At 56.3% G+C, this 18,841-nt stretch overlaps 1 protein-coding gene across 4 annotated transcripts in view; it reads left to right on the plus strand.

Moving 5' to 3' along the window:
• The first annotated feature begins 241 nt into the window (after positions 1-241).
• Positions 242-18,841, plus strand: part of SLC45A4 (solute carrier family 45 member 4) — a 69,752-nt gene continuing 51,152 nt past the window's right edge. For 3 of the 4 annotated variants that reach the window (XM_064476791.1, XM_064476792.1, XM_064476793.1), the window contains exon 1: positions 242-312. The gene's annotated coding sequence lies outside the window, so the exon portion shown is untranslated. Of the gene's footprint in view, positions 313-10,026; positions 10,150-18,841 lie in introns of those variants that run through there. The other variant, XM_010987226.3, reaches the window with a different exon arrangement.

Raw genomic sequence — 18,841 nt, forward strand, 5'->3', positions numbered from 1 at the left:
GCCCCGACCCCCCGCGGCGACTGCTGCATAGTCATGAGCGCAGTCCGGCGCTGCGTCAGCGGAAGCGGCGCGAGGCGGCTGTTTCCGACCTGATAAAGCGGCGTTGTCCTCGCGCGCCGACCGCAGCCTCGTAGCGCTCCCTCTGCGCCCGCTTCGCTCTCTGACTGACCGCCCGGCCGGCCGGCCGAGGAGCAGCCGCCGCCGGGCCCCGCCGCCGCCGCCCCCGGAGCGCCGCGCCCCCGTTGTCCCCGCCCGGCCCGGCCCGGCCGCCCAGCCGCGCCGCCGCCCCGCGGCCCCGGCCGGAGGAGACAGGTGAGCGGCCGCCCCGCCGGCCCGCCGCCCCCGGCCGCGCACCTGGGTGCCCGGCACCTGCCGCTCCCTGACCCCACCCCCACACGGCTGCGGCCTCGAGCTCCGGGTCCCTCTCCTGGCTGCCTGGCATCTCTTCCCCGGGGAGGAGACGTCCAGGACGCGGCCAGCCGGCTGGGCACCCGCCCCCGTCCTTGACCTGTTCCTTTCTGCACCCGGACTGCACCTGCCCCTCCTCGTCTCCGTCCCCCCCCCCCCCGGCCTCCTGGAGTATCCCGGGCCCTTCCTTGCGGTGTGCACCTTCCCACGGACCCTGCCCTGGTCCCATCCCTCAGCATCCCCACCCCTGTCTCCTCGAATTATTCTACCTGGAGGGAAGCCTGGCTCCTCCATCCGACCCTGCCCTGCACCCTCGGCTTAACATCACCAACTTCTGAGAGTTCAGCCTCTGTCGCCTCTGCCTGAACCCCCAGCACACTCACGCCCTCAGCCCGCCTAGCCGGGCTTCCACACCTGGGGCTCGGAGCTGCCTCCTGGGCTATGCTTGTTTTTGTCTTATCTGCACTGTCCCGTGGTCTGTCCCTTTGAAGACACCTCCTACAGCCAAGCTGCCCCTGGAGGAGAGGGGCCAGTGCATCTCTGCAACCAGGTCCAGAGCTCCTGCTCTGCAGAAGTCCCGGCACGTTATCTGCGTCTCAGCACCACTTTCCCTTTCCCGTGCTGCCTGCGCTGCCCAGAGCTCTTGAGTTTAACCCATTCCTCCCCAAGGTGTGTTGCTCTTGATCGGGTTCCTTGGGAGCAACAAAGGGCTTTATCAGGGGGTGTATGTCAAAATGGGAGGGGTGTTGGTTTGGAAAAAGCACAGCCTCCAGGTTAACCATAGTGATTCTGGGTGTGTGGCAGGGGAGCACTTGATCTAGGGAGTGTGAGTTTTTTTTTTTTTTTCTTTCCCAGTGGGGCACTGATGGGTCAGACTGAGCCACCCAGCCCCATCCGATACCCCAGCTGACTCCAGCAGAAGAGGCCCTGTCGCTCCTGGTTATTGGGGCATCTCCTAGCCTAAGGCCTGGGAAGGGAGGAGGGTTTAGAAGATGAGTGATTGAAGTAGTTGTTTTGGGGTCAAATGATCGTCAGCATCGAAGCCCATTTCTCCGGGGAAAACCCAGATCGATCTTCCCGGCATTATGCGAGTGTGCCCTGCTCTTCCCTGCAGCCGTTCCCCTTCTCCCATCCACAAAAGGCAGGTAGGGTGTGGGGGAATCTTTCATCTCTTCCATTCTTTGCTTATAGTAGGAGAAAAAGGAAGAAAATCAAAAGCTGAGGGTTGTTTTACTGAGGAAGAAATGTAACAAATGTCTGGGGCTCAGAAACAGTAGCTCTAGCCTCCTTTAAAAAATGCATACTCTTCACTTTGCTGCTAGATCTGAATTCTATACTAAAAGGAAGAGTTAAGTGTTTATAATCTGCTTAAAGGTGGGGAGGGTCAGCAGCTGTGCCCTGGAGCGCTGCAGGCCCCAGGTGGGAAGACGCAGGCCGCTGAAGGACACCAGTGCTTCTGGAGAGGGGGTGGGGAATAGGTGGTCTTAAAAACCAGGAATTTCAGTCCCATGCAGGCTAATTGTTTTTTATGGGCAGCAGCTGTAAAGGAAAGATGGGGCTTGATGGAGATGCATTTGAAATGCATATTAGGTATTTAGTGGTGGGCGTGTGTGGACTGGGTGTCTCCCTGGGGCGGCTGCCTGGGGGGCTCCGGGCCTTTGAGGGTTGCTGGCTTCCCTTGCAGAGCTGTGTGCTGCAGTCTTGGCCCGTGTCGTGTGGTGAAAGCGGAGCAGAGATGGGACTGGGTAATCTCCAAGGTGGCTTGTAGTTTCCACCCTTCTGGGGCTGTCTCTACCCTCAACTTTGCTTATCAGAGAGTGGGAAGGGGCAGGAGGAGCTTGGGAACGGGACTCTGCCCACTCGGAGCCGGGAGATCCCACCCTGCAGGTCTGCAGGGGAGGAGGGGCTGCGGCAACAGCAGTTCCCCCATCCCCAGTGGAGGAAAGGAACCCAACTAGGTATTTTAGCCAGCAGCTAGTTTCCTTGGTGTTGCGTTGGTTTTATCCATGTTGTCAGAGGGATGGTGGGGAGGAGAGAGGATGGCCTTGCAGGAGTCCTGGCTGTGCTATCATTTTCTGAATGTGGTGCCTATCTGTCCCTGTCACTCGTCTGCATCCTCTGCCCTCTCCTGCTCCTGCTGTGGGGCCCAGAAGCCCAGCCCTGCATAGCCGGCAGGGGTGGTTTGTGACTAACAGCCTCTCAGCGTGGCACAGGGTTGAGGGCGTCTGGGTGAGCGCCGTAGGTGGCGGGCAACCCCAAATTGCCGTGCCCTCCTCGGGAACACCTCTGGCAGAGCCGGGGCTGTAATTTACGGAGCCGGAATGTGCTGGAAGCCGCGTTCCTACAGAGGTCGGGAGAGGATGCTGTCCCGTGCCCGCGTCCTCTGGTTTCCCAGCTTTTTTTTTTTTTAATCGCAGCATCATTCTGCGGATGAAGGTGCACTCCGCGAAACACCATTGGGGGGATGGCCTCCACTCCAAGCCAGGCAATAGGAGAGCAATTTAGCTTTACTGAGTGGAAATCTGACCAGAGGAGAAAAGCCTCTCAGATTAACAGCGGCCATATAGAAAGGAGGGGGTGGTAGAGGACCCCAGAGCCAGAGCCCAAGCCCCACTGTCCGCGGGGTCTCCCAGGCCAAGGCCAGGGCCAGGCCCGCGGCCCCTCCCCCACCCACACCCAAACAAGGTCCCCTTGTTTAGATTAGCTTAATTATCCCACCAAAATCAATGAACAAGGATCTTTTTAAACGTAGAACTTTCAAATGTGCTTTTAGTGGCTTTTTTTCCCCCTTTAAGGTATCAAATGCTAAGCCTTTGTGAAATGAGGCACTCTGAGCAAGCTGGGAGATGGTGGACCTTTTTAATACACACGCAGAGGAATCTTCCTGCCTCCAGCCAGACCAGTGTACACAGTGGTCGTTTTTCAACCCACTGCCACTTGGGTAGCAGTGACTTTGGAAATGTTTACTGGGGGCCTAATAGTGTTTGTGAACCTGTTTTCTTGGCAAGTGACTTTTAGACGAGGCCTTTTAAGAAGATTAAGATCCACAGGCTGGCAAGGCAACAGCTCCATCATCCCCGGTTGTTTTCAGATGTTCCTTTTACACCTGGTTTCCCCAGCGGCCCTCCCGCAGCAGTTCCCACCTCAGCCTCCCAGGACGTCGGAAGTGTGGTCAGGTGGCCTGCCTGGGTCATTTGTTGAGCATGCTCATGTTGAGTTAAGCACACTGCTAGCTTTTTGAGAGAGATTTGGGAAAGAAGACAGATCCCCAAGGTTGGTGAGAAGGGCTCTGGGTTCTGGCTGGTGTGGAAGCCCAGGCGAGGTAGAGGTGATCAGAGTAAATAGCAGAGTCTGTCGGGGGCTCCCAAATGCAGGAGTTGGGGTGCTGACTGCCCCAGGGTGGGATCCCCTCGCAGCTGGAGGGATTTGCAGAACCACTTCAAGTTACGAAGCGTGGCTGTCTTGCCCTCCCACCTCTGCTTGGCCTGAAGCCCGGGGAGGGAAGCTTTGTTCCACCTAGGTTGTTGATGTCTGCATCCTCCCAGACCTGCTGAAGGGCTTTGCTGGCAGTGAGAGGAGAACAGCATTCCTGGACCAGTGCCCGAAAGGCGCTCTGTTTTGCTGCGTTCGGGGAGTACCTTCCAGCCTGGGGTTCTGTGGTGCAGCTGGTTTTGAGTTACTGGAGTTTGCTGGAGGGGCCTCTCCTGGGGTTCTGCCTTTAAATCCTGGAGTCAGTTAAATTGGTCGGCGACCAGGTTCTTCCCGTTTCAAAGAAAGGGAAATCTTGGGTGCAAAATTCATAGCAGACCCTTAAAACAGGTAAAGAAGTATTGGAACGGGTCCTTATTATCTAGTCCAGGTGTAGTGGTGGCTGTACTGTTTCATACAGATCTTGCTACTCAGTTTTAAGCAGCCACCTGGACATTGTAAGGCCAGAAAACAGTAAATAAGCTCCTCATTGCCAACATTTCAGTCACTGTTTTGGGAAAATGTATTTATCCAAAAGAGTACGACTTTTGGTTTGGAAGGGGTAGGGGACCTTTTTCCATCAATTATTTTGAGCGGAGGGGTTTTGACATCTCTGCAGCAGGGATGAGCTTGTCTGTCCAGTGGGCATGGACACTGGGCGGGGGGAGGGGAGCACCAGCTGAGTGAGTAGTAGGCGGTGCTTTCATCACTGCGACCGGTTACCTTAGGACAACATCAGAGTTAACGCTGCCTCAAAGAAGAGATCTTCAGACACTTTTGCTCCTGTTCTGTAAAATAACGGAAGAACTTTGGGTGTATTTTTAAGCTGACATCTAAACGTTTTCTTGCTAATATTAAATTGGCGTAAAAGATGTAATTTCCAGTTTATTATACGTAGACATTTAAAATAACTATTATATTGCCCTTAAAAGTTTCTAATGTTAAAAAAATTTTTTTAAGTTTTAATGTTGAACACTCATAACGATTTGATAACCTGCATCACCCGTTAAAAAAGGAGCAAACTGTTCTTAACAGTTGTCACCCAGGCATCTTCTCTTCCTGAACCTGAACCTTTGCTCCGTCTCCCCTCGTGGAGTTTTATTCTAGTGTCATGCACTTTTATACTTGAAAGCCTTTTATTGATGATTCGTCACACTTCTCTGTTGCAAAAATATACATAAACTGCAATTTAAAGCATGTCTATGATCATAAGGCTCTGTTAATTCCAGAAGAATTTTTTGTCACTGTAAATGTCATCAGTACAAAATTGATCATGGAAGCAAAAATGTATTGATCTTGATAAATAATTACTGAATGCACAAAATAAAAATACATTGGAGGAGTGTGTCTTACAGAGCTGGTTGGAGATCTGTTTAAAGTGCCTCAGTGAGAGGCATTGTCCGCCTGCCCTTGGCGCCAGGTATGCACTTGCTACAGGGACATTCCCTGAGAGAGTGCCTTCTGCCAGGGGAAGGGAGAGTGTGGAGGCAACCTAGGTCTCAGGCACTTCAACACTGAAGGTCTGTAGGCTGTTTCTCAAAGTCGCCCGCGCCTGAGAACCCCGGGGACGTCTTTGCGTTTGACACCTGCTGGAAAATGCCTCTGCCGTATCACACTGCTGTGCTTGGTGGACGGAGGGGTAAAGAACTCTTCGCCACTTCATTAAATTATGACATCAGTGCTGGCCCACGTGTGCTTTAACGTTTAATTACATGTTTTCTAGATGGGCTGTGTCAAAGGGCAAGAGATGACACGTCCCATAAGTACGTGTGCTACGGCTCATGGCAACGCGTGTTTTTAAATTGAAGTGTAGCTGATGTACAGTGTTGTGTTAGCTTCTGGTGCACAGCGCAGTGATTCAGGTGTCCATGTAAATATGTGTATATTCCTTTTCATTTGCTGTTTCATTATAGGCTATTTCAGTGTATTGGATATAGTTCCCTGGGCTACACAGTTGGACCTTACTGTTTATCTGTTTTTGGCAATGCATTTGTATTTGATTGGGTTAAAATGTAAGCATGTAGAATTGTGCTTTGAGTTAAATTTTAATTTTCCAGAAAGAGGTGTTAGAAGCGGAAAAGACTGCTTGGCTGGGCTTTGGATTCCAAAGAGGTTTCCGCCCCGCAGGAATCCAGTAAGCCTGCTCTGCCTGTCTCCCTTCTCCAGGCAACAGTGAGTGTGTTCCGGGAGGGGAGTGTTGTCTGCTTGTCTCTGGGGTGGGGGCCGCTCTGGGTTGTGAGAGGCTCCTGGGGGTGCAGAGGAGCCTGGCGGGTCCGGGTTGGTGAGAGTGGGGCCTCTCTCTCCCTGGGCGGTGGGCTGAGGTTGGCGTCAGTTCCCAAGAACTCGCTCAGAGCTGCTCGGCAGTGCTGGGCTGCGCTGCTCTTGGGTAAACTGGAGATGCTCTTGAAGCATGAACATTGACCGTTTGTAGCCTAAAAGCCAATTGAAGTCTGATATGAAAGTAAGTTTAGTAATTAAGACACAGCACGTTGCTCCACCTTCATGCCCTGAAACAGAAAGTGCTCTGGATCGAGAGCTCTAGAGCTTCGTGTCACGGGACAGCTATGACAGGTGGGGGTTCCAGGTGACTCGGGGCCTCTGCTCGATCCGCTTTGTCGGGGCAAAGGCAAGCTGCTCGCCCGGCTCTTTGGATTCTGGTAACGTGGGTCCTCTTGGAGTTTTCCCTGTCTTCTGTCCCCAGGTCTGGCCATTGAGAGTCCACTTACGAAAGCTTCACTTTGAAGGCGGACTTGTAAATACTCGGGACGCCATGTGTTTCCCCAGATTGTGAGGCAGTGCCTTTGTTTCTAGAGATAAGCGAGCTAGTTCCAGGATCTCGTTCTAGGAACCCTGTGGGGCATCTAACTGGGGAGGAGGCGGCCGGGCAGCGTGGCCTTGCCCCTCACCGCCACCGCACCCCGGCTCGAGGAGGGATGAGGCACCCTGGAGTGGGCACCTCCGTTGATCCTGGAAGCATAAATCCCTGTTTGTGCTTTCTTGGCATTTCAGGCCTTGATGCTAAAATCAAGGATTAAGGCTCTTACAACAAGGGCTTAGAGACAGGCTGGGGCTGCTTACATGGAGCCGGGGCGCGCGGTGACCCTGCCCAGTGGGGTCACCAGAAATGACCGCCTCACCTGGGGCTTGGCTGCAGTAGTGGGCTCGCTCCACTGCCACCCCTGCCGGAATACTGCAGGAACTGTCAGTGCTTTCTGATGCCTGTTTTTGTAAAACCCGCTGCATTAAAAGCTTGGCCGACGAAGGCCCTCCCCACCAAGGCCTGCACACCACTACCCTCTGCTGGATGGAGCCCGTCCTCCCAGGGGACGGCCAGGGCTGCCTCTGCCGGTCTGCGTGCCCATTTGAAGGCAGCCGTGATGTGATGCTGGGGAGGGAAGGTGGGGCTGAGGCTGTCTTGTTCTCCCATTTACCGGCCTGGGCTCAACAAGCCTAGTGGGACGGGAGCGGAACGGAAGCTCAGGGCTGTTTAAAATGTGGCTGTCAGCACAGCCTTGAAGTACTCAGATGTCTGATGTGTTCTTAATTCCTAAGAGGATGGGGGGCGGGGCTGTGCCTTTTATTCTGCAGCAGGAGCGTTGTAGTGCCCAGTGCTGTGCCAGGAGCATCAGCTCCCAGGCTGGGCCATCCCGGCCTTTGTGACCTTGGCCCAGAAGCCGCCCGCTGCTCCGAGCTTCAATGTCTGTGAGAACCTGGGGAACATAATGAGTATTTGTTCCTGGCCCTTCGCAGGCCCTGAGAAGTAACTGATAGAGGGCTGGGGCTGTGCAGAGCAGTCGGCTCATTCTCTAACAGCCCGGGGAAGGCTGCTGCATTTTACAGAGAGGAAAAAGAGGCACAGAGAGGTTAAACAACTTGGCCAGAGCCACACAGTAAGTGGCCGAGCCTGGGAGCTCGCCCTGGAGCTTGCCCGTGGGGGTGCTGGGCCTGAGGCCTTGGGTCTCCTGCGGGCCGCCGTCAGCCTTGGGGCTGCGGGCCGCCTCCCTCCATCCGGATGGAAAGCTGTGGTCACCGGGTGGCGAGAATACATGTGTTTCTGAAGTTTGGGGATCATGACTTTCTCCAGTGCTGTGACTGTGTCACAACGTTGGTAAGTTTTTGCAGAATGAAACAGCTTTTCACATCAGCTGAATGCAAAGTAAAACTGGGACCGTTTTTCAACAAGTGAACTGGCTGGTGACCATTACACTGACGATTTAAAACTGAGAGAGAAAGGACAGAAGCTTCGTGGGGCGTCACGGCGATGCAGGTGACGGGGCACCGCGGGCCAGGCTCTCGGTGACGGGCAGTGTTGCCGCCTGTTATCAGTCCTTGGTCTATCCCTGACTGTTAGAGTGACTTCTGCAGAGAGGCCGTGCACTGATAAGAATCCTGTGGACGACGTCTGTTCGTGGTTGTGAAGTTCAGATAGGCTTTCAATTCAGTTCCGTGGGTCTGTGGGAGGGTCTGGAAGCCAGGTGAACGCAGGCCGTGGTTTCTGCCTGGCTCCCGTATGGTTTGGGGAAATAGTTTTAACCATGTTGATATGGGCTTCCTTGTGGCCGCTCAGACCCTTGTCCATCTGGGGATTTATCCCTGCCTGCATGGTTCTGCTGGGCTCGGAGCACTCCAGACGTGGCCTGGGGTCCCAGGCCTGCCTCTTCACGGCCCTGCCAGGGCCCCTGCCAGGGGGCTCGCTGTGGGGGCTGGAGGGGAGTTCCTGCTGCTCTATAGGCTGGGAGTCCTGGGTGCACTTGACTTTAACAACAGGGGCAGGGGCAGCTGGGGATTCATACTTCCTAAAACGCATGGGTTGTGCAAGGAAGGTTCCAAAAGGAGCAGTTTCTGAGCTTCTTCCTGAGGCCCCTGTGTGAGCAGGGTGGAGACTCCCATCAGTAGCTCTGATGAATGGAGTGGCCATTAGGACCAGGGGGCCTGACGCTGTGAGCGTTGGTGTACCTGGGTGGCATCCATCCTCTCTGAGTGTTTACGGGGTCCTCACAGCCCCCAGGAATCCCTCGGACCTGTATCAAGCACCTGTATGTACATGAGCCAGGTTTTCTGTGATGGGCCACCTAGATTCAGAGTTCATGCCTGAATTTGCCAACTGTCTACACAGGAGCGGTATCCCCATTTTATAGTTGAGAAAACTGAGACCCAGAGACCGTAAGAAATCCACCTGGAATTTTATCTTCTGGTTGAATATCTCTGCTGGAAAATGTATAAGGGACAGTGGGAGATGCAAAAGCAGTTTTAGCCTAAGCAGAGGTGCCAGCTGAAGAATAAGACACAAACAAGGGTGATGGTGCAGTGCTCATGGAACACACGGAAGAATTATTACCATCTTCAGGTGAGCGTATTTAGGGAGGGCTTCTTGGCAGTGGAGGCTTTTATCACGGTCTTGGGCAGAAATAAAGCCTGACTGTCAAGGTCTGAAGATGTGGCTGCTGCTTTGGATGGTGGAGGAGGGACACACCTTCAACCACATTTATTTTGATGAATGACGACCCTGCCTGGGTTGCCGCCAGGTCCAAGACACCACTGAACTTGGGCAATGGCCTTGCCAGAGCACGACCGCCAGGTCAGCTGAGGGGGGCAGGGGCTCTGTGCCAGAGCAGGGGGAAGGGGGGGACAAGGCCAGACTGGGGTGGGTGCTGGACACATGCTGGGTGGTGTGGCGCCCTCGAGCTTCTCAGATCCTTTCAACTTAGAAACACTCTGTGCTGTGCGTGGCTTTTCTGGGTCCTGACTGCCCTGCTGCTGCGGCCTGGTTGGTGGGAAGGAGCTGCCTTCAGCAGTGTGTACATCGGGCACGTCCGGGTGGATACAGCTTGAGTGCATTTGCGTGCAGCCTGACAGCTCCTGTCCTCAGGGTCCCTGCGAGCTCTCGCTGCGGCGGGGGCTCTTGGGGGCAGCTCAGGAGCTCAGACCGGGAAGTTGCAGCTGCGTGATTGAAGCCTGCCCCTACCAGGGGTCCCCAAGGGAAGCTGGGTGCTCCCTGCCTTGGTTTCCATTGCACAGTAGCAGGTGGGGGGGCTGGAGAAGCCACCCCTCAGACCTGTCTGTGGTTGAGGTCCGTGCCCTGCACACCGAGCTTCTGATAACATTTAAGCTTAAAACAGCCCTTGATGAATGTTATTCTCATTTTTAAAGTGAGATATCCGTACCTATGTTAACGAGACTGAGAGACTGGCGCGGCTCACCTAACTGGAAGTTGATGACTCTGGGAATTCTGGCCAAGCACCAACTTGGGCCGTACCTGCCAGCTGATAGCAGGTAAGGAAGCCCAGGCCGGGAGCAGGGAGGTCCCGCAGAGGCTGGGACCCGCTGCCTGCCCTAGGACTCTGTGACTTGGGACCCACTAGTTAACCTCTGTGAGCCTCAGGGCCTCCATCTGGAAACAGGCGTGGGGCGTGGACCGGGGAACTTGGAACTGTCTGGAAGCCCTGGGAGCGCCCGAGGTCCCTCCACAGCCAGTCCACACTCCCTGGTCACGCTGGGCCTCGCTGCCCGAGGGCTGCCTTCCCACCGGCTTCTGTGGCTCGCTTGCACCCTGACTGGTGCCCCCTCCTGCCCGTTGTGTGTGGCGCGGCCCGCCTCCCTTGCTGGGAGCCAGCGCCTTTGAGCAGAAGACCGACCTCTAGGCTTGGGGCCCTCCTGAAGCCCACCTGGGAGGTCTGTGCCCTGCTCTGGGTGGGTGGGTGGGGTGACTGGGTCCTCGCTGCTGCTCGCAGGTCATGGTCCTCACCTGTGAACCCAGTTGCTGGAGTGCCCTGGAGGATGAAGTGAGGTAGCCCAGGTGCAGGCCAGCCCCCGGGAGGTGCCCGGTAAATGCTGACCTGGGAGTCAACTCTTGTCCGTGCTGCCCGGCCTGGGGGAGTGCCTGACGTCCCCTGGACGCCTGCCTGTCCTCAGAGTCTGAAGCGGGTCCAAGTGGGGCCCTTGAGTGGCTCTGTTCCCCAGGCTAACCTGCCCTTGTCTGAGCCAGGGCCTGAGGGACAGTCCCTGTTAACCTTGTGTGTGCCATGTGGTGTCTCTTGGGATCATAGTTGATGCCAGCTTGTGGTCAGTAGGCACCTGTCACGCCACCACTGTCCCCACAATGGCAGTTCTAGAGTTATGGCTGGTCACCGCAAGGACCAGTGCTAATGTGCCCTTGGCCAGAGAAGCCCCCTAGGGCTCCGTGGGTCCTGGGTTGGACCAGCAGGGACCTTGTGTCCTGCCTGTGCTGAGCCCTGCCCCGCTCCGCTTCCCTCTGCTGCCCCTCAGGCCCGGGCATTCCAGAACAGGCTCTGATTGGTGTTGCCCCCCAACTCCCTGTACTGCCCTCTTCCCCCCGCTTACTCAGTCAGCATCCACGAGCTCTTACTGCGGCCTGGGCGCGGGGCCGATGCGGGAGTTGACATCAGGCAAAGGCAGACAGGTCCGTGCCCTTGCGGTGGGTGGACAAGACCTGTGTCCAGCGACCCCAGACCTCTGTTCACTGCCTGTTTTCAAGGGTGGAGGCAGGCCTGTGCCCTCTGGCCCTGCTGGAACACCATCCTAGCTTTCCAGCGCAGGGTGCAGGGGAGGGGTTGCCGCCTGAGACCCTGGTCCCTGGGCCCAGGACCCTCCTGGTCAGAGTCTGGCCTGGCCCCTTCTTATTTTTGCCATGAGCTGGTCTTGAGCCCTAAACCAGGAATCCTCAGCCTTTGTTTCAGATCTTTCTTTCTCACTTTTTCTTTTGCAGATTTCACCCCAGAAAGATCTTGTCTAGATTTGCATTATGTTCCTATTGCAGGACTGTTTCATACACGCTGCATTCATTTCTAAGCATAACTGCCCTCTCCCCACAACACTGGAAGCCAAGCCCAAAGGGAACACACAAGGCTGTCTGCAGTGGCGCCTCTGTGGTTCCATCTTGCACTCTGTGGAGCACAATGCGTTTTCCCCACGCTGTGTGTGTGATATGAGTAAATTGCTGTCTTCATAGTGAATTGCTAATTTACACTGAACGGGGCTTGCACATCTAGTTTGTGCGGAGTTGCCTTTAGGTTCCATTTTCCTTGCACTGACCCAAGTGACTCCACGCTTGTGGGTGTCTGATACCCATTTCCGATGATTCCCGGTCAGTTTGGGCCCTGAGGGCACAGGCCTCTTGTCTCCGAATCTGCTTACACAGCCTACTTACTGTCTTGTAGCCGAGGATCAGTTTCCAGACTGACAGGTTTTGTCTTGAGTTGGTAACACACTGATGGAGAACGTCCGAGCCCCTCCATCATCCTCGCGTAGGGGTGCGGGTTTCCACGCCCCGTGGTGACTGCGTGTGTGTCAGTGTTGTGGGGTGGGGGTGGTGTGCTGTTGTATCTGTTCTGTCTTGTTGGCAGGAAGCAGATGGCATCCTCAGCAGAGCCAGGGGGTTTAGAAAGGCCCATACGAGGGGTGGGCGGGGCTAAGGGACACCAACAGTGGGGGTAACGCTCTGCAGGGCTCGCCTGCTGCTGGGAGCCTTCCGAGCCTGGCCCCAGGGGCACAGGAAGGAACAGCGACCAGAACCACTCGAGAGAGGGTCTGTGGGAGACAGGGTGGTCTTCCATGGAGGGGCCTGGTCCACCAGTGGTGACCTGTCAGGTTGGGAGCTCAGGAGCCCAAAGCCCCTGCTTCTGCTGCTCGGCCCCTGGGCGCAGTGCACCTGCCTGTGGTCCTGGCCTTCCTGCTGCCTGGCGCGGCTCCCTTTTGGCGGGAGCTGACGGCTGTGGGTTAGGGTAACTTGGGGTTTTGGCAGTGTAGCTGGGAAACCCAGGCTGGGCAGGCTCCGGGGTCCAGGACCCAGGCGTGACCTTGCTCAGCATGTGTTCAAGCCCCATGGGTGACGGCCGCGTTCTCATTTTCCAGGGCTGCAGGTGGGCTTCGTTTTCTGCAGGGCAGCCCTGGAGCTACCTGGGGAGCCGCAGTGCGTGTGCGCCCAGTGTGCAGGGGGAGCTTGGATGAGGCCTTGGCTAGATCAGGGTCTGAGCTGTGGTCCCAGCGCCTGGCAGACAGCTCCGGAGCCGGGCGAGGTGGTCTGAGGGAGACAGGCGATGCCTGGACCCCTCATCTGAACTCTGTGTGCGGATCAGATTAAGGTATTATGTGGAGGGCGGCTCGTGTTTGGTTATGAAACATGAGACCAGTGTTTTGCTGACCTGTTTTCTCTCACTCAGTCTTTCCCCCACTGGGTCTGTCCTGGGTTACTTTTCAAAATGAATGCGCTAATGCAATACACAGAAGGCTCAAAACAAGCCCATTGTCACCCCGGCGAGCCGAGTAAGTCACGTTCATCTGGGACTCTGCTGCAGACGCCAGGGCTTGGCTGGCTGGCTCCACTTCCTCTGACAGAGTGGCAGGCCTTTACTCGTAGCGGTGTGTGCTTGAGTCCTTTCCTTTAGGGTCAGTTCTAGAAACTGTGGTTTGATCTTTGCTGTCTGATGTCACCAGGTGTGTGTGTTTGAGCTCCAGAAAATTCTCAGCTCTGTAATGCTCTGGGCTGGCCCTTGGAGTTTTTCCTAACTTTAGAGTCCATCTTGCTGCTTTTCTTTGTTCTTATCTGCCTTTTTTGTTTGTTTGAACCTAAATTGCTCAACAAAATTCTACAGGAAATTACAAAAGGAAGGACTGACTTTGAAAAATTATGAAAAGGTGATGTAGCAGCCGTGTCACAGCAAGACTCCCTCTGGCCACTTGTGTGACTGTGTGCGCTTCCCCCTGCCCGTTTCCCCGAGTGGTTCTCCACCTTCTTGGGCATGTATTCCTTTGGAAATGTGGTGAAGACTCTGGGCCTCTTTCTCACAAAAATGCAGAGACTCCACTTTGTGTGTCCTCTAGGAAGCATTCGTGGGTCTCCTAACACCTCTGGGGATGGTCCTCTGGCGCCTGTCTGAGGAGCCCTGTCTGGAGCCAGGCTGCAACCCCGCAGGGTGGGCCGCCTGGTCTGTCTTTGGAATCCCGCGTAAGCCTGTCGTCCAGCAGCTCTGGGAGGGGCTGGGCTGGGCTGGAGGTCAGCCCTGAGGGCGGTGACCCGAGGTGCTTCCTGGCTGTTGTGACCGGGGTGGGGCATCTGTCTCAGGGCTGGAGAGTCTAGAAGCCGAGGGCAGAGTGCCAGCTAGGGCGGCAGTGGGATGCTGTCATGACGGTGACTTTGGGATGTTCCAGTTTACTTTGTGGGGAATGTGGGGTAGTTAAAATTAGCAGTGAGAGCCTCAGAGAGTCAAGGTTGTCCAAAAGAATTGAGCAGTGTTACACTGAGGTCAGACTCGGGGTGGCAGGTAGAGTTCCTGGCCCGAGCCGAGCAGAGGTGGAAGGGTCAGGCGTGCAGCTGCAGCTCAAGGCACCTTGGTGTCAGTGCTGAGGAGGGGCCGCTGGATAGGCCGCTGTCTGCGCTGCGCCTCTGTGTAGTTAACCCCAGAGCCAGATGTGTACCGCGGCCTGTAGATGCCCTGGCTTTAAAATATACGGTCGGCCCTTCACATCTGCAGGTTCTGCATCTGGGATACAGAGAGCCAACTATATAATGCAGTTTTATAGGATAAGGACCGGAGTGCCCGTGGGGAGTGCCGGAACCAGTCCCTCACGGATACCGAGAGACCAGTGTGTTCATTTATATATGGCATAGTGTTGTAGTGCGATGGAATCCGTCATATGTATGTGTGTTATGTTATAGTAAGTCATATATAATGTCTACTTAACTACAAAGTGTGGCATACTACGTGTGATGCTCGCAGTTACACACATGCAAGGCGTCTAACGCATAGTCTTATACCATGATGCGTATTTCCCTTACTGAGTGTTCTTTGGGGGGATGTCGTGTCTAGCTGTCCGACCCTCACCAGCTCGTTTCCACTGATGACGTGAGGGACAGCGTGTCTTGCAGGGCTGTGGTGGAGGGCCTGAAGCTGCAGTGCCAGGCGTCCCCTGGGCCGGCTGGGCAGAGGGGTGCTTGGCTGACTCCTGACTCAGGAATGGGAGGGTCAGCGGAGGGCCTGCTTTGCCCCGAGTCTGTTTCCCTGGGCGAGCAGGAGGGCCAAGGACTTCCTCCAGGCCCCTCTGCAGAGGCAGCGGCCCCTGGGGCCCCGCAGGTCTGGTTGGGGGCCACTGAGTTCCTCTCTGGCCAGGATGTGAGATCCTTTCCAGCCCCACTCCTCTAAGCCGAGAAGAACCTGGAGTCCCACCCACTCACAGAATGGTGTCGCCGTGCTCTTCAGGTGCAGAGAGCCCTCCAGCTGTGGTGCTTCTCAGTGTCTGTCACCCCGTCTGCAGCCCTAGCGATTAGTCCCACCTGAGTGGGAAGCCACGGGTCCAGTCACATCCCTGCGACTGCAGGTGTCACTCTGGTGGTTGTCTGTTGTGTGTGAAGGGTGAAGTAAAGCTTGTGGTACCTGAGAATTTTGATGAGACCTGGTTTTAATTTCTTCCTTGAAAGGAACAAGCACAGCCGTCTCTTGCCCCCACCCCCCACCCCCCCGCAGCCGCCTGGGGCTCTGCTCCTTCACAGGCCACGTTTCCACAGTGGGCGTGCACCTGCTGCCTGTCCGCCCCGTGAGCAAGAGTTCTAGATGCTTGTGTCCAGCTGCCTGCCTGACCTCTTTGGACAAGGAGGATGCAGGCTCCTGCCTCCCTCCGGTCTCTCGCCAGCGCGGGGAGGCAGCACTGCAGGCCCAGCACTTCTAATCCTGCATCTTCTGAGCAAGTGGCCTAGGGTCTCAGTTTTCTCATCTGTAAATTGGGGCTAAAACTAGTATTCACCACAGTGGACTGTTGCAAGGTGTGAGTGAGTTAATATATGCACAGCAGCTAGAATAGTCATTGGCTCACAGGAAGTACTTTCAGACTTTCTGCTACAATTACACACCCACATGGAGCAGCTAAAGATTCAGTACTACACAGAGATGCTGCAGTTCCCGAGAGGGAGTGGTGAGCTCCAGTGGGGGAAATCGGACCTCCCCGATGGGGGCAGTGCATCCTGTGTTGGATGCTGGAGTGCATGCCTTCGTGGCGGGGCAGAGCCAGCACCTCAACCTGCAAGAGTTTCAGGCCGGGCCGGGCTGGGGCAGAGGGAGGCAGCTCTGGGCGAGGCTGGCAGGGGTGCTGACTGCTGGGCCGGGGCAGCACGTTTGGCTGCCTGTCTGGCAGGGGCCGTGGAATCTGGGAGGGTTGTGAACAGAAGGAGATGCCACGAGAGCAGGTGGTTCTGGTGGCCGTACTCACTGCCTGTGGGTTCCTTGTGTGTGGGGGCTGGGTCCCTGGTGCTGGGGTTGGGGGACCGGCTTAGAGCTGGGGCAAGGGAGTGGCTGGCCTGCTTAGAAGCAGAGGCTGAGATCCAGTTGGGAGGGTTGGAATTCTGGAAGCAGGCTGGGAGGGGCCCCGGCGGGACCCAGAGTGGGTGGGAGCAATGTGAGAGCAGAGGGGCCCCCAGCTCGTCCCCACGTGGGGCTCCCTCGGGGACTGTGCCCTGGGAGGCCTGGGGCCAGTGGTCCACTGGTGCCTGCAGGTGCTGGGGCTGCTAAGGGTCCCCCTGGCTGCCTGCCTGAGCCCCCAGCCCAGTGGCCTTTGGCCCATCAGGGAGCCTGCTGCAGCCCTGGAGGAGGTGGTGTGGTGAGAGGTGGTACAGGGACCCTTTTATGGCCTGAATTTTTTTCTTGATAGACTTACCAGATGCCCCAAAGAAATAACCTCTTTAACCGAATACATAATTTTTCTATTTGTAGTCAACTGTGTTTAATTGGTGGTTCAGCCAGCTGGGCTATCGTGACCATGGAAATGCTCCCCAGGAGGAAATGGGAACTGCAGATGTGCTGTGAAGGGTTAACAGGGGGGCCAGGCCGGTGGAGGGGCTCAGAGGGCCTTGGGGGAGGGAAGCCCGGGAGGGTGGTCCCTGGGGCGGGGATTGGGTGCTAAAGCCGCTCTCCTTCCCCCGCTCTCCTTCCCCCGCCAGATGCGGCTCCCTCATGACTATGCCATTACGCAGCCAGGTGATCTCACCTGTCAGGCCATCAGGGCAGCTGAGTCATGATGCTGTAAACTATATCCGCAAGGGAAGGTTTGTAGCTGCGGTTATGTCTTCTCCCTGTTAAAATTAGTCTTGAAGGGAGAGTGAGGTGTGCTGAGTTTATAATGTGTCTATTACAGGCTTCCTGCCACCCTGCAGGCCTGTCTCCTGTGATGAGGGTGCCCTTGGTGCATGGTCTTAAATGGTCGGATCAGAGCTTGGGGAAGTGGGAGAGGAGGGCCAGTGCTCACACTCTGCCTTGTGCTCCCGGCCTGGAGAGGTCAACAGCTTCCTTAGGGTCAGCGGCCTCGGGTCCTGGTCTGCCGTGCCTTTGACATTCATAGTGCCCATATAGAGACTGAAGGCAGAGCCCCTGGGCAGACGGTGAAGGACACCCCACCCCCTGCAGCGGACGGGATGGTTACATTACTTTGGCTGCCTTCACGCGGGTGTAGGTGGTTCGGGAGGGTTGGATACTTCTGTTTTGTTGGGGGAAGGTGTGCCTGAGACAGAAGACGGCGGTGTTGTGGGGAGGTCTGTGGGTAAGAGGGCCGCAGGACAGTCTCCTGGCAGACTGTGGAGAAGGAAGACGGGAGACGGACTGCCCGCGGGGTCGGGGGTCGTGGCCAGGCTTCTGGGGACAGTGCAGACTGATGCAGGTTGCTGTGTCCCTTGTACCTCGATGGCTTTGAGCGTAACTGCTTACACTCACCTTCTTCTGGAAAGGATTTAAGATGGTTTAGGTAGGGGATGTATTTAAAGGCGCAGTGAGGTAAGTGCTTACTGCGCCCTCCTTGGCCTGTTTCCAGTGCGTGCACGGGGAGGCCACCACTGCGCAGGCGCTGTGGTTCCTCCTCGCCTCGTCCTGATCCCATCTTTCTAGCACGGAATTGGAAGCAAGAGGGACCATGAGCTCAGGCCCCCGCCTCCCCTGGGGACCGGGGGCAGGCACAGGTGGAGATGTTGGAGACCCAGCGCAGGGGCTCCCAAAGGGCTGCAGCCAGGCCTGCCTCCCCTGTGCCTTTGAGGCAGCTCCTGCCCAGGAGAAGCCCAGGAGGGTGAGCCTGATTGGGGCCCCCCAGTGGGTATTAGCTCACCTAAGCCAGCATGTTGTCACCCCCAAGCCGTGCACATAGTGTCAGGGGGGAGCCCCCAGGGACTCCATGGGCCCAGAGCCTGCCCCCCATCGCCCTCCTTCCACGTGCCCCCCTGCCCTGCCCCTTCGTGCTGCTGGCCTTGGGTGTGTCCTGCAAAGCAGTGTCTTGTGGACACTCAGCTGGTAGACTGATGTCAGAGGGCGAAAAGCACCCTCACTGGTCCTAGAAGCATTGCGGATGCTTCATCTGGAGTCGTTGCTAAAACTCGTGCTCTCTCATCTTCAGGGATTGTCTGGGGAAACACTAAAATCTCGTGTTTGCGTACCTCCAGGGCGTGCAGAGCCTCCCCATTGGGGGTAGGCCTCAGGAAGTGTGTGCAAACCTGTGCACTTTCCTTCTCCTTGCTCTGCGCCTTCAGGCTTTTGTGCCAGCCTCTGTCGTGGGCCTCCGCAGGGCATCTGGGCTCCACCTTCCCTTCTCACCTCGTTGGTCTTGTTTCTGGGGAGGTGTCTCCCTGAGCGGGGCGTGCACCTCCTCGGGAGATGTCTTCCATGAAGGTGGGAGCAGGTGTGCACTGAGAGGGTGCAGACCTCCCAGGAGTCTTGAAGACCCGTCTGTTTGAGGCAGGCTGCTTGGGTGGGATTTACACACTGGGAGTGTGTCCAGTCTTCTGAAGTGGGTCCTTCTGCAGAAAAGGGCCTGTCTTCCCAAAGTGGGGATTCAGCGATGCTTTAGAGGAGGTTGAACAGACGTGGGGATCTGTCTACATTGCAGCCCAGGCTAGGTCCTGCCAGGGCAGGAGGCCTTGGCTCAGAGCTTGGAGCAGTAAGCAGAGGCCTTTGAGATGCTGGGACCCAGGAAAGCCTGT

This window comes from Camelus dromedarius, chromosome 20, assembly GCF_036321535.1.
Source record: "Camelus dromedarius isolate mCamDro1 chromosome 20, mCamDro1.pat, whole genome shotgun sequence".
NCBI classification, from domain to species: Eukaryota; Metazoa; Chordata; class Mammalia; order Artiodactyla; family Camelidae; genus Camelus; species Camelus dromedarius.